At 43.7% G+C, this 14514-nt stretch overlaps 5 non-coding genes across 5 annotated transcripts; all 5 read right to left on the reverse strand.

Moving 5' to 3' along the window:
* Positions 1-4251: 4251 nt before the first annotated feature.
* trnav-aac (transfer RNA valine (anticodon AAC)) lies at positions 4252-4324 on the reverse strand. The gene has a single exon. It is a non-coding gene; the product is annotated as a tRNA-Val (tRNA).
* Positions 4325-5445: 1121 nt separating this feature from the next.
* trnav-aac (transfer RNA valine (anticodon AAC)) lies at positions 5446-5518 on the reverse strand. Its single transcript has one exon. It is a non-coding gene; the product is annotated as a tRNA-Val (tRNA).
* Positions 5519-6902: 1384 nt separating this feature from the next.
* Positions 6903-6975, reverse strand: trnav-aac (transfer RNA valine (anticodon AAC)). The gene has a single exon. It is a non-coding gene; the product is annotated as a tRNA-Val (tRNA).
* A 1148-nt stretch (positions 6976-8123) lies between these two features.
* Positions 8124-8190, reverse strand: trnav-aac (transfer RNA valine (anticodon AAC)). Its single transcript has one exon. It is a non-coding gene; the product is annotated as a tRNA-Val (tRNA).
* A 1378-nt stretch (positions 8191-9568) lies between these two features.
* Positions 9569-9641, reverse strand: trnav-aac (transfer RNA valine (anticodon AAC)). The gene has a single exon. It is a non-coding gene; the product is annotated as a tRNA-Val (tRNA).
* Positions 9642-14514: the final 4873 nt, after the last annotated feature.

Raw genomic sequence — 14514 nt, forward strand, 5'->3', positions numbered from 1 at the left:
GAGATCTGTGGATTTGAACCCCAAGATCTCTCTGTTCCTCCACATTCCTGAGAACCCTGCCGTTGACCCTGTAATCCGCATTCACATTTGTCCTACCAAAATGTATCACCTCGCACTTATCAGGGTTAAACTCCATCTGCCATTTTTCGGCCCAGCTCTACATCCTATCAATATCTCTTTGCAGCCTACAACAGCCCTCCACGTCATCCACTACTCCACCAATCTTGGTGTCATCAGCAAATTTACTGACCCACCCTTCAGCCCCCTCCTCCATATCAAAGGTTCCAGCACTGATCCCTGTGGTATACCGCTGGTAACTGGTCTCCAGTCTGAAAATTTTCCATCCACCAACACCCTCTGTCTTCGATGAGATACAGTAAGAAGTCTCACAACACCAGGTTAGAGTCCAACAGGTTTATTTGGTAGCAAATGCCATAAGCTTTGGGAGCGCTGCTCCTTCGTCAGATGGATTGGAAATGTGCTCGCAAACAGTGCACAGACACAGACATCAAGTTACAGAATACTAATTAGAATGCGAATCCCGACAGCCAGCCAGATCTTAAAGGTACAGTCAATGTGGGTGGAGGGAGCATCAAACACAGGTCAAAGAGATGTGTATTGTCTCCAGGCAGAACAGCTAGTGAGATTCTGCAAGTCCAGGGGGCAAGCTGTGGGGGTTCCTGATAATGTGACATAAATCCAACATCTCGGTTTAGGCCGTCCTCATGTTTGCGGAACTTGGCTATCAGTTTCTGCTCAGCGACTCTGCGCTGTTGTCTGTCGTGAAGGCCGCCTTGGAGAACGCTTACCTGAAGATCCAAGGCTGAATGCCCGTGACTGCTGAAGTGCTCCCACACAGGAAGAGAACAGTCTTGCCTGGTGATTGTCGAGCGGTGTTCATTCATCCGTTGTCGTAGCGTCTGCATGGTTTCCCCAATGTACCATGCCTCGGGACATCCTTTCCTGCAGCGTATCAGGCAGACAACGTTGGCCGAGTTGCAAGAGTAGGTACCGTGTACCTGGTAGATGGTGTTCTCACGTGAGATGATGGCATCCGTGTCGATGATCCGGCACGTCTTGCAGAGGTTGCTGTGGCGGGGTTGAGTGGTGTCGTGGTCACTGTTCTCCTGAAGGCTGGGTAGTTTGCTGCGGACAATGGACTGTTTGAGGTCGCGTGGTTGTTTGAAGGCAAGAAGTGGGGGTGTGGGGATGGCCTTGGCGAGATATTCGTCTTCATCAATGACATGTTGAAGGCTCTGGAGGAGATGCCGTAGCTTCTCCGCTCCGGGAAAGTACTGGACGACGAAGGGTACTCTGTCCACCGTGTCCCGTGTTTGTCTTCTGAGGAGGTTGGTGCGGTTTTTCGCTGTGACGCATCGGAACTGTTGATCGATGAGTCGAGCGCCATATCCTGTTCTTATGAGGGTATCTTTCAGCGTCTTGATGTGTCTGTTGCGATCCTCCTCATCCGAGCAGATCCTGTGTATATGGAGGGCTTGTCCGTAGGGGATGGCTTCTTTAACATGTTTAGGGTGGAAGCTGGAGAAGTGGAGCATCATGAGGTTATCCGTGGGCTTGCAGTACAGTGAGGTGCTGAGGTGACCATCCTTAATGGAGATGCGTGTGTCCACGAATGCAACCGATTCCGGAGAGTAGTCCATGGTAAGTCTGATGGTGGGATGGAACTTGTTGATGTCATCATATCGTTGTTTCAGTGATTGCTCACCATGACTCCAAAGGAAGAAAATGTCATCGATGTATCTAGTGTATAGCATCGGTTGAAGGTCCCGTGCAGTGAAGAAGTCTTGCTCGAACCTGTGCATGAAGATGTTCGCATATTGACGTGCGAATTTGGTCCCCATGGCTGTTCCGTGTGTCTGGATGAAGAACTGGTTGTTGAAGGTGAAGACATTGTGGTCCAGGATGAAGCGGATGAGTTGTAAAATTGCCTCATAAGAACAGGATATGGCGCTCGACTCATCGACCAACAGTTCCGACGCGCCACAGCGAAAAACCGCACCGACCTCCTCAGAAGACAAACACGGGACACGGTGGACAGAGTACCCTTCGTCGTCCAGTACTTCTCCAGAGCGAAGAAGCTATGGCATCTCTTCTGGAGCCTTCAACATGTCATTGATGAAGACGAACACCTTGCCAAGGCCATCCGCACACCCCCACTTCTTGCCTTCAAACAACCGCGCAACCTCAAACAGACCATTGTCCGCAGCAAATTACCCAGCCTTCAGGAGAACAGTGATCACGACACCACACAACCCTGCCACAGCAACCTCTGCAAGACGTGCCGGATCATCGACACGGATGCCATCATCTCACGTGAGAAAACCATCTACCAGGTACACGGTACCTACTCTTGCAACTCGGCCAACGTTGTCTACCTGATACGCTGCAGGAAAGGATGTCCCGAGGCATGGTACATTGGGGAAACCATGCAGACGCTCCGACAACGGGTGAATGAACACCGCTCGACAATCACCAGGCAAGACTGTTCTCTTCCTGTTGGGGAGCACTTCAGCAGTCACGGGCATTCAGCCTCTGATCTTCAGGTAAGCGTTCTCCAAGGCGGCCTTCACGACACATGACAGCGCAGAGTCGCTGAGCAGAAACTGATAGCCAAGTTCCGCACACATGAGGATGGCCTAAACCGGGATGTTGGATTTATGTCACATTATCAGTAACCCCCACAGCTTACCTTCTGGACTTGCGGGCTATCCTGTCTTGAGACAATACACATCTCTTTAACCTGTGCTTAATGCTCCCTCCACCCACATTGTCTGTATCTTTAAGATCTGGTTGGCTGTCGGGATTCGCATTCTAATCAGTATTCTGTAACTTGATTTTGTATCTCTGTGCCCTGTTTGAGAGCACATTTCCACTCCATCTGACGAAGGCGCGGCGCTCCGAAAGCTAATGGTATTTGCTACCAAATAAACTTGTTGGACTTTAACCTGGTGTTGGTAAAACTCTTACTTTGTTCACCCCTGTCCAACGCCGGCATCTCCACAAATTGTCCCGATCACAGGGCGGCCATTTTGAACCTTTGACTGAAATCCGCCAATCACCATATTCATTGCCCATTTCCATCTCTAGGCCATTATTCCGCTGTTGTTACTCCTTCTAACACGCTGCGTGTCTGTTGTCTGTTTTCAGAGATGAGTAACGGTGACTCCAGTGCCGGATTTAGGCTAAATAAGCTACAGCTTAGGGCCTCACAATCCGCAGGGGCCTCACAAAATTTCAGAAGGTTTACAATGCTGAGAACATTTAAGAGCGGATACCAGAAAAGAAAAAGAAAGCACCAGCTTGAAGAGCAACTCAAAAAATTACCAAAGGTTGACAGTTACTTTACTCCAGAAACAGATAAGGATCCACAAACCCAAGGTGATCACCAAAGTCCAAAACAGTCCCAGCCTCGTGCTGCTGTTACTGAGACAACAGAGTCTGGAATCTCAGCGGAGGAAAACACTGGAAGTGATGCAAATGTGAGCGTTGCAGAGCCGACATCCACAGTTGAAACAACAAAATTCACCAAACTCAATGTTTACAGGAAAGTCCAGTAGATGCGCACTGAGTCTCGATTCCCTCGTCTGTCTGAGTGGCTTTTCTTGTTTCTTCGTGATGAAAAACGATTTGAAAAAAAGATTCTTCTGTGAAATGTGCGCCATTTCCTCTAGTTCACTTACAGTATCACTTGTATCTGTCTTTTTGAGCACACACGACTATCAGATATTTCAGATGGTGATTAACCATATTAGTCTGCACCTATAAACCCATTAAATTCTGTTGTAGACTGAACGAGATGCGAATATGTGCTCGGTGTCAAAATCGAAATTTCCTGTCAGTGCGTCAAAAAAAAGCGTTTCTTATTTCACAGAAAGCATTTGAGGGTGATGCCAGCATGTCTTTCAGACTGTGGGAGGAAAGCGGAGCACCCGGAGGAAACCCATGCAGACACGGGGAGAAGATGCAGACTCCGCGCAGACAGTGATCCAAACCGGGAATCGAACCTGGGACACTGGCGCCTTCAGGCAGCAGGCTGAAATACTGTGCCGCCCTATGTTTCTGCCTGGTTTCGAACCGGCGATTTTCCGCGTGTTCGGCGAATGTGATAACCACTACACCACAGAAACAACTTCATGATAACATGCCTTTCACATCGAGGCTCGAATAATGGTGAGCAACGAACTGAAAACAAGCTATTTTCCCTTCCACGATATGAGGAAGCTTAATGAAAGTTCCGGCCTGGTTTCGAACCGGGGACCTTTCGCGTGTTAGGCGAACGTGATAACCACTACACTACAGAAACAATCTGGATAGCAGCGGAGCTAATCTGCCTGTCTGCAATGTTGAATTACGCTGTGATGCTGCAGGTTCCGATGGTGAGACTGAGAGCCCATGTCACTGAATTCAGGAAGATAACCGTTACTTTCAATCTGATTCTGCGACTTATCCCGAACATCAAAATTCAAAATCGTTCTTCTGGCAAATATCTAAGGGAGCAATGATTTCTGCCCATTCGTAAATGCATCATTTTCATCTTTCTTCGAACAATCTCAATTAATTAACTCAGTAATAAAAGCAAATTACTGCGGATGAGAAAAGAGAAAATGCTGCAAAATCTCACAATGTCTGGCAGCACCTGTAAGGAGTGAAAAGGGCGGACGTTTCGAGTCCAGATGACACTTTATCAAAGCTCATTGTACAATTGTAGTTAACACATATGTTAACACATATGTCTTCATTATGAATTGAATATCTCTGAAATTGAACATCACTGAATTGCAAACATAACTGACCAACAGAACGAATCGAATCACCGGGTAATACAGATTCAAATTTGAGATTGACTATGGGCAGATTTTAAACAAAGTCAACTGCATTTAAATGGAGGAGAATCAAGAATGATCTGTTCGTGACAGTTGAGCCTTTTTTATTACGGGCGTGAAACATTCTTGCGCATAACTTCTGGACGTTTACCGGAAAGTCCAGTAGATCCGCGCTGAGCCTCGGTTCCCTCATCTGTCTGAGTGGCTTTTCCTGTTTCTCAGTGATGAAAACGATTTTAAAAGGATTCTTCTGTGAAATGTGCGCCATTTCCTCGAGTTCACTTACAGCATCACTTGTATCTGTCTTTTTGAGCACACACTACTGTCAGATATTTCAGATGGTGATGAACCATATTAGTCTGCACCTATAAACCCATTAAATTCTGTTGTAGACTGAACGAGATGCGAATAAGTGTTCGGTGTCAAAATCGAACTTTCCTGTCAGTGCGTCAAAAAAAAGCGTTTCTTATTTCACAGAAAGCATTTGAGGGTGACTTCAGAGCAATGATAACATGCCATTAACATCGAGGCTCGGATAATGATGAGGAACAAACTAAAATCAATCAATTTTCCCTCACGTGACATGAGGAAGCTCAATGAGTGTTTCTGCCTGGTTTCGAACCAGGGTCCTTCCGCGTGTTAGGCGAATGTGATAACCACTACACTGCAGAAACAGCTGGAATCGCACTGGAGCAAATCTGCCTGTCTGCAATGTTGAATTACGCTGTGTTGCTGAAGGTTCCGATGGTGAGACTGAGAGCCCATGTCACTGAATTCAGGAAGATAACCGTTACTTTCAATCTGATTGTACGACTTATCCCGAACATCAAAATTCAAAATCGTTCTTCTGGAAAAAATCTAAGTGAGCAATGATTTCTGCCCATTCGTTAATGCATCATTTTCATCTTTCTTCGAATCATCTCAATCAATTGTACTCAGTAATAAAAGCAAATTACTGCGGATGAGAAAAGAGAAAATGCTGCAAAATCTCCCAATGTCTGACAGCACCTGTAAGGAGTGAAAAGGGCGGACGTTTCGAGTCCAGATGACACTTTATCAAAGCTTATTGTACAATTGTACTCAGTATTTGTTTCAATATTTAATATCAATGCGTTATTTAACATATATGTCTTCATTATGAATTGAATATCTCTGAAATTGAACATCACTGAATTGCAAACAAAACTGCCCAACAGAACGAATCGACTCATCGGGTAATACAGATCGCAAATTTGAGATTGACTATCGTCAGCTTTTAAACAAAGTCAACCGCATTTAAACGGAGAAAAATCAATAATTATCTGTTTGTGACACTTGAGCCTTTTTTATTATGGGCCTGAAACATTTGGGCGCATAACTTCCGGACCTTTACCGGAAAGTCCAGTAGATCCGCACTGAGCCTCGATTCCCTCATCTGTCTGAGTGGCTTTTCCTGTTTCTCAGTGATGAAAAACGATTTAAAAATAGATCTTGTGTGAAATGTGCGCCATTTCCTCTAGTTCAGTTGCAGTATGACTTGTATCTGTCTTTTTGAGCACACACTGCTGTCAGATATTTCAGATGGTGATTAACCATATCAGTCTGCACCTATAAACCCATTGAATTCTGCTGTCGACTGAACGAGATGCGAATAAGTGTTCGGTGTCAAAATCGAAATTTCCTGTCAGTGCGTCAAAACAAAGCGTTTCTTATTTCACAGAAAGCATTTGAGGGTGATGCCAGCATGTCTTTCAGACTGTGGGAGGAAAGGGGGGCACCTGGAGGAAACCCATGCAGACACGGGGAGAAGACGCAGACTCCGCGCAGACACTGATCCAAACCGGGAATCGAACCTGGGACCCTGGCGCCTTGAGGCAGCAGTCTTAACGATTGTGCCGCCCTATGTCTCTGCCTGGTTTCGAACCGGCGACTTTCCGCGTGTTAGTCGAATGTGATAACCACTACACCACAGAAACAGTTTAATGATGACATGCCTTTCACATCGAGGCTCGGATAATGATGAGCAACGAACTGAAAACAAGCAATTTTCCCTTCCACGACATGAGGAAGCTTAATGAATGTTTCTGCCTGGTTTCGAACCGGGGACTTTTCGCGTGTTAGGCGAACGTGATAACCACTACACTACAGAAACAGCTTCAATGGCAGTGGAGCTAATCTGCCTGTCTGCAATGTTCAACTAAGCTGTGATGCTGCAGGTTCCGATGGTGAGACTGAGAGCCCATGTCACTGAATTCAGGAAGATAACCGTTACTTTCAATCTGATTCTGCGACTTATCCCGAACATCAAAATTCAAAATCGTTCTTCTGGCAAAGATCTAAGGGAGCAATGATTTCTGCCCATTCGTTAATGCATCATTTTCATTTTTCTTCGAATCATCTCAATCAATTGTACTCAGTAATAAAAGCAAATTACTGCAGAAGACAAAAGAGAAAATGCTGCAAAATCTCACAATGTCTGGCAGCACCTGTAAGGCGTGAAAAGGGCGGATGTTTCGAATCCAGATGGCACTTTATCAAAGCTCATTGTCCAATTGTACTCAGTATTTGTTTCAATATTTAATATCGATGCATTATTTAACACATATGTCTTCATTATGAATTGAATATCTCTGAAATTGAACATCACTGAATTCCAAACATAACTGACCAACAGAACGAAGCGAATCACCGGGTAATACAGACCGCAATTTTGAGATTGACTCTGGTCAGCTTTTGAACAAAGTCAACTGCATTTAAATGGAGGAGAATCAAGAATGATCTGTTCATGACAGTTGAGCCTTTTTTATTACGGCCGTGAAACATTCATGCCCATAACCTCTGGATTTTTCCCGGAAAGTCCAGTAGATCCGCGCTGAGTCTCGATTCCCTCATCTGTCTGAGTGGCTTTTCCTGTTTCTCAGTGATGAAAACGATTTTAAAAAGATTCTTCTGTGAAATGTGCGCCATTTCCTCGAGTTCACTTACAGTATGACTTGTATCTGTCTTTTTGAGCACACACTACTGTCAGATATTTCAGATGGTGATTAACCATATTAGTCTGCACCTATAAACCCATTAAATTCTGCTGTAGACTGAACGAGATGCGAATAAGTGCTCGGTGTCAAAATCGAACTTTCCTGTCAGTGCGTCAAAAAAAAGCGTTTCTTATTTCACAGAAAGCATTTGAGGGTGATGTCAGAGCAATGGTAACATGCCTTTCATATCTAGGCTCGGATAATGATGAGCAACAAACTTAAATCAATCTATTTTCCCTTAAGCATCACGAGGAAGCTTAATCAGTGTTTCTGCCTGGTTTCGAACCAGGGACCTTTCGCGTGTTAGGCGAATGTGATAACCACTACACTTCAGAAAAAGATTGAAGCGCACTGGAGCAAATCTGCCTGTCTGCAATGTTCAACTACGCTGCGATGCTGCAGGTTCCGATGGTGAGACTGAGAGCCCATGTCACTGAATTCAGGAAGATAACCGTTACTTTCAATCTGATTCTGCGACTTATCCCGAACATCAAAAATTAAAATCGTTCTTCTGGCAAATATCTAAGTGAGCAATGATTTCTGCCCATTCGTTAATGCATCATTTTCATCTTTCTTCGAATCATCTCAATCAATTGTACTCAGTAATAAAAGCAAATTACTGCGGATAAGAAAAGAGAAAATACTGCAAAATCTCACAATGTCTGACAGCACCTGTAAGGAGTGAAAAGGGCGGACGTTTCGAGTCCAGATGACACTTTATCAAAGCTCATTGTACAATTGTACTCAGTATGTGTTTCAATATTTAATATCAATGCGTTATTTAACATATATGTCTTCATTATGAATTGAATATCTCTGAAATTGAACATCACTGAATTGCAAACAAAACTGCCCAACAGAACGAAGCGACTCATCGGGTAATACACATCGCAAATTTGAGATTGACTATCGTCAGATTTTAAACAAAGTCAACCTCATTTAAATGGAGAAAAATCAAGAATGATCTGTTCGTGACACTTGAGCCTTTTTAATTCTGGGCGTGAAACATTCATGCGCATAGCTTCCGAACCTTTACCGGAAAGTCCAGTAGATCCGCACTGAGCCTCGATTCCCTCATCTGTCTGAGTGGCTTTTCCTCTTTCTCAGTGATGAAAAACGATTTAAAAATAGATCTTGTGTGAAATGTGCGCCATTTCCTCTAGTTCACTTGCATTATGACTTTTTGAGCACACACTACTATCAGATATTTCAGATGGTGATTAACCATATTAGTCTGCACCTACAAGCCCATTAAATTCTGTTGTAGACTGAACGCGATGCGAATAAGTGTTCGGTGTCAAAATCGAAACTTCCTGTCAGTGCGTCAAAAAAAGCGTTTCTTATTTCACAGAAAACATTTGAGGGTGATGCCAGCATGTCTTTCAGACTGTGGGAGGAAAGCGGAGCACCCGGAGGAAACCCATGCAGACACGGGGAGAAGGTGCAGACTCCGCGCAGACAGTGATCCAAACCGGGAATCGAACCTGGGACCTTGAGGCAGCAGTCTTAACTGCTGCGTCATTGTGCCGCCCTATGTTTCTGCCTGGTTTCGAACCGGCGATTTTCCGCTTGTTAGGCGAATGTGGTAACCACTACACCACACAAACAGCTTAATGATAACCTGCCTTTCACATCGAGGCACGGATAATGATGAGCAACTAACGGAAAACAAGCAATTTCCCCTTCCACGACATGAGAAAGCTTAATGAATGTTTCTGCCTGGTTTCGAACCGGGGACTTTTCGCGTGTTAGGCGAACGTGATAACCACTACACTACAAAAACCGCTTGAACAGCAGTGGAGCTAATCTGCCTGTCTGCAATGTTCAACTACGCTGTGATGCTGCAGGTTCCGATGGTGAGACTGAGAGCCCATGTCACTGAATTCAGGAAGATAACCGTTACTTTCAATCTGATTCTGAAATGGAGGAGAATCAAGAATTATCTGTTAGGGACCCCTGAGCCTTTTTAATTATGGGCGTGAAACATTCAGGCGCATAAATTCCAGAACAGTCCAGTAGATCCGCACTGAGTCTCGATTCCCTCATCTGTCTGAGTGGCTTTTCCTGTTTCTTCGTGACGAAAAACCATTTAAAAAATGATTCTTCTGTGAAATATGCGCCATTTCCTCTAGTTCACTTACAGCATCACTTGTATCTGTCTTTTTGAACACACACTACTGTCAGATATTTCAGATGGTGATTAACCACATTAATCTGCATCTATAAACCCATTTAATTTTGTTGTAGTCTGAATGAGATGCGAATATGTGCTCGGCGTCAAAATCGAACTTTCCTGTCAGTGCGTCAAAAAAAATCGTTTCTTATTTCACAGAAAACACTTGCGAATGATGCCAGAGCAATGATAACATGCCTTGAACATCGGGTTTCGGATAATGTTGAGCAATAAACTGAAATCAAGCAATTTGCCCTTACGCGACATGAGAAAGCTTAATGAATGTTTCTACCTGATTTCGAAGCGGGGACTGTTTGCTTGTTTGGCGCATGTGTTAACCACTACACTACAGAAACAGCTTCAAGCACGCTAGAGCAAATCTGCCTGTCTGCAATGTTCAACTACGTTGTGTTGCTGCAGGTTCCGATGGTGAGACTGAGAGCCCATGTCACTGAATTCAGGAAGATAATCGTTACTTTCAATCTGATTGCTCAATTTATCTCAAACATCAAAATTTTAAAGCGTTCGTCCCGCAATTATCTAAGGCAGCAATGATTTCTGCCCATTCATTAATGCATTATTCTCATCTTTCTTCGAATAATCTCAACCAACTGTACTCAGTAATGAAAGCAAATTACTGCGGATGCTGGAATCGGAAACCAAAAGAGAAAATGCTGGAAAATCTCAGAAGGTCTGACAGCAAATGTAAGGAGTGAAAAGGGCTGTCGTTTCAAATCCAGATGACACTTTGTCAAGGCTCATTTTACAATTGTACTCAGTATTTGTTTCAACATTTAGCATCAATGCATTATTTAACACACGTCTTCATTATGAATTGAATATCTCTGAAATTGAATATCATTGAATTGCAAATATAACTGACCAACAGAAGGAATCGAATCACCGGGTAATACAGATCGCAATTTTGATATTGACCATCGCCAGCTTTTACACAGAGTTATCTTCATTTGAATGGAAGAGATTCAAGAATTATCTGTTCGTGACACTTGAGCCTTTTTTATTATGGGCGTGAAACATTCAGGCGCATAAATTCTGGCCATTAATAGGAAAGTCCAGTAGAACCGCACTGACTCTCGATTCCCTCATCTGTCTGAGTTTTTTTCTCTCCCTATTTCTTTGTTGTGAAGAACGATTTCAGAAAAGAATCTTGTGGGAAATGAGTGTCATTTCCTGTAGATTACTTGTGTCAGTCTTCTGGAGCACACACTACTATTAGATATGTTTCAGATGGTGATTAACCATATTAGTCTGCACCTATAAACCCATTAAATTCTGTCGTAGACTGAACGAGATGCGAATATGTGTCACAATCGAAACGTTTCTTTCCTGCCAGCGCGTCAAAAAATGAATCAGCATTTCTTATTTTATAGAAAACATTTGAGGCCCAGGTTTAGGGCAGAGACCATATGGCTGTAACATCGAGATTCGGAAGATGTTCAGCAATGAACTGAAATGATACAGATTTCTCTCCCCCTACATGAGAAAGCTCAATGAATTTTTCTGCTCGGTTTCGGACCGGGGACGTCTCGCGTGTGAAGTGAACGTGATCACCACTTCACTACAGAAACAGCTGATAAGTGACGAGAGCAAATCGGCCTGTTTGCAATGTTCAACTGTGCTGTAGTGCTGCACGTTCAAATGGTTAGACTTACAGCCCTCCTCTCCTCTGCCCCCCCCCCACCCCCCCGCCGCCCCCCCCCCCCCCCCATGTGACTTGTTTCGGGAAGATAACCGCGACTTTCAACCTGATTACTCAACTTATCTTGAACTTCAAAACTTAGAAGCGTTCGTCTGCCAAATATCTGAGGGAGCAATGATTTCTGCTCATTCATTAATGCATCATTCTCATCTTCCTTCGAATAATCTCAACCAATTGTACTCAGTCATAAAAGCCAGTTACCGCAGATGCTGGAATCTGAAACCAAAAGATAAAATGCTGGAAAATCTCACAAGATCTGGCAGCATCTGTAAGGAGCGAAAAGAGCTGGCGTTTCGAGTCAAGATGATACTTTGTCAAAGCTCATTGTGCAATTGTACTCAGTATTTGTTTCAATATTTCATATCAATGCATTATTTAACACATATGTCTTCATTATGAATTGAATATCTCTGAAATTGAATATCACTGAATTGCAAACATAACTGACCAACAAAGGAAATCGAGTCACCGGGTAATACAGATCACAATTTTTTTTGATTGACCATAGTCAGCTTTTAAACAAAGTCAACTACATTTAAATGGAAGAGTTTGAAGAATTGTCTGTTAGTGACAGTTGACCCTTTTTTATTATGGGCGTGAAACTTTCAGGCGCATAAATTCCGGCCATCTATTGGAAAGTCCACTAGATCCGCATTAAGTCTCGATTTCCACATCTGTCTGAGTGTTTTCTTTTTCCTATTTCTTTGTTATGAAGAACGGTTTCAATAGAGATTCTTCTGGGAAATGTGCGCCATTTCCTCTAGTTCACTTACAGTAGCACTTGCGTCAGTCTTCTGGAGCACATACTACGATTAGAAAAGTTTCAGATGGTGAATAACGATGTTAGTCTGCACCTATAAACCCATTAAATTCTGTTGTAGACTGAACGTGATGCGAATATGTACACGGTGTCAAAATCGAAACGTTTCTTTCCTATCAGTGCATCAAAAAACTATCAGCATTTCTTACTTAGCAGAAAGAATTTGTGGCCAAGGTCAGAACAAAGATAATATGGCTGTCACATCGAGATTCGGATAATGTTCAGCAACGAACTGAAATCACACAGGTTTCCCTCACCCTGCATGGGAAAGCTTAATGAATGTTTCTACTCAGTTTCAAACCCGGGGCCGTTTGCGTGTGAGGCGAACATGATAGCACCTACACTACAGAAACTGCTGACAGCAGACTACAGCAAATCGGCCTGCCTGCAAGGTTCAACTGCGCTGTATTTCTGCAGGTTCCAATGGTTAGACTGAGAGCCCATGTCACTTGTTTCAGGAAGATGCCCGTTACTTTCAAAGAACAAAGATCAGTACAGCACAGGAAACAGGCCCTCCGGCCCTCCAAGCCTGTGCCGCTGATTGGTCCAACTAGACCATTCGTTTGTATCCCTCCATTCACAGACTGCTCCTGTGACTATCCAGGTAAGTCTTAAACGATGTCAGCGTGTTTGCCTCCACAACGCTACTTGGCAGCGCATTCCAGGCCCCAACCACTCTGTGTAAAAAACGTCCCTCTGATATCTGAGTTATACCTCGCCCCTCTCACCTTGAGCTCGTGACCCCTCGTGATCGTCACCTCCGACCTGGGAAAAAGCTTCCCTCTGTTCACCCTATCTATACCCTTCATAATTCTGTACACCTCTATTCGGTCTCCCCTCATTCCCGTCTTTCCAGGGAGAACAAGCCCAGTTTACCCAATCTCTCCTCATAGCTAAGACCCTCCATACCAGGCAACATCCTGGTAAACCTTCTCTGCACCCTCTCTAAAGCCTCCACGTCCTTCTGGTAGCGTGGCGATCAGAACTGGACGCAGTACTCCAAATGTGGCCTAACCAGCGTTCTACACAGCTGCAACATCAGACTCCAGCTTTTATACTCTATACCCTGTCCTATAAAGGCAAGCATACCATTTGCCTTCTTCACCACCTTCTCCACCTGTGCTGCCACGTTCAAGGATTTGTGGACTTGCACACCTAGGTCCCTCTGTGTTTCTATACTCTTGATGGCTCTGCCGTTTATTGTATAACTCCCCCCGACATTCGTTCTTCCAAAATGCATCACCTTGCATTTATCTGGATTAAATTCCATCTACCATTTCTCCGCCCAATTTTCCATCTGATTGCTCAACTTACCTGGAACATTAAAATTTAAAAGGGTTCGTCTGACAAATATCTGAGGGAGCAATGATTTCTGCTCATTCATTAATGCATCATTCTCATCTTCCTTCGAATAATCTGAACCATTTGTACTCAGCAATAAAAGCAAATTACTGCGGATTCTGGAATCGGAAACCAAAAGAGAAAATGCAGGAAAATCTCACAAGGTCTGGCAGTAAGGATAGAAAATAGCTGACATTTCGAGTCCAGATGAGACTTTGTCAATGCTCATTGTACAATTGTACTCAGTATTTGTTTCAATATTTAATATCAATGCATTATTTAACACATATGTCTTCATTATGAATTGAATATCTCTGAAATTGAACATCACTGAATTGCAAACATAACTGCCCAACAGAATGAAGCGAATCACCGGGTAACACAGATCGCAAATTTGAGATTGACTATGGTCAGCTTTTAAACAAAGTCAACTCCATTTAAATGGAGGAGAATCAAAAATTATCTGTTCGTGACACTTGAGCCTTTTTTATTATGGGTGTGAAACATTCAGGCGCATGAATTCCGGCCCTTTACAGGAAAGTCCAGTAGATTCGCGCTGAGTCTCGGTTCCCTCATCTGTCTGAGTGGATTTTCCTGTTTCT

This window comes from Mustelus asterias, unplaced genomic scaffold (genome assembly GCF_964213995.1).
Source record: "Mustelus asterias unplaced genomic scaffold, sMusAst1.hap1.1 HAP1_SCAFFOLD_42, whole genome shotgun sequence".
NCBI classification, from domain to species: domain Eukaryota; kingdom Metazoa; phylum Chordata; class Chondrichthyes; order Carcharhiniformes; family Triakidae; genus Mustelus; species Mustelus asterias.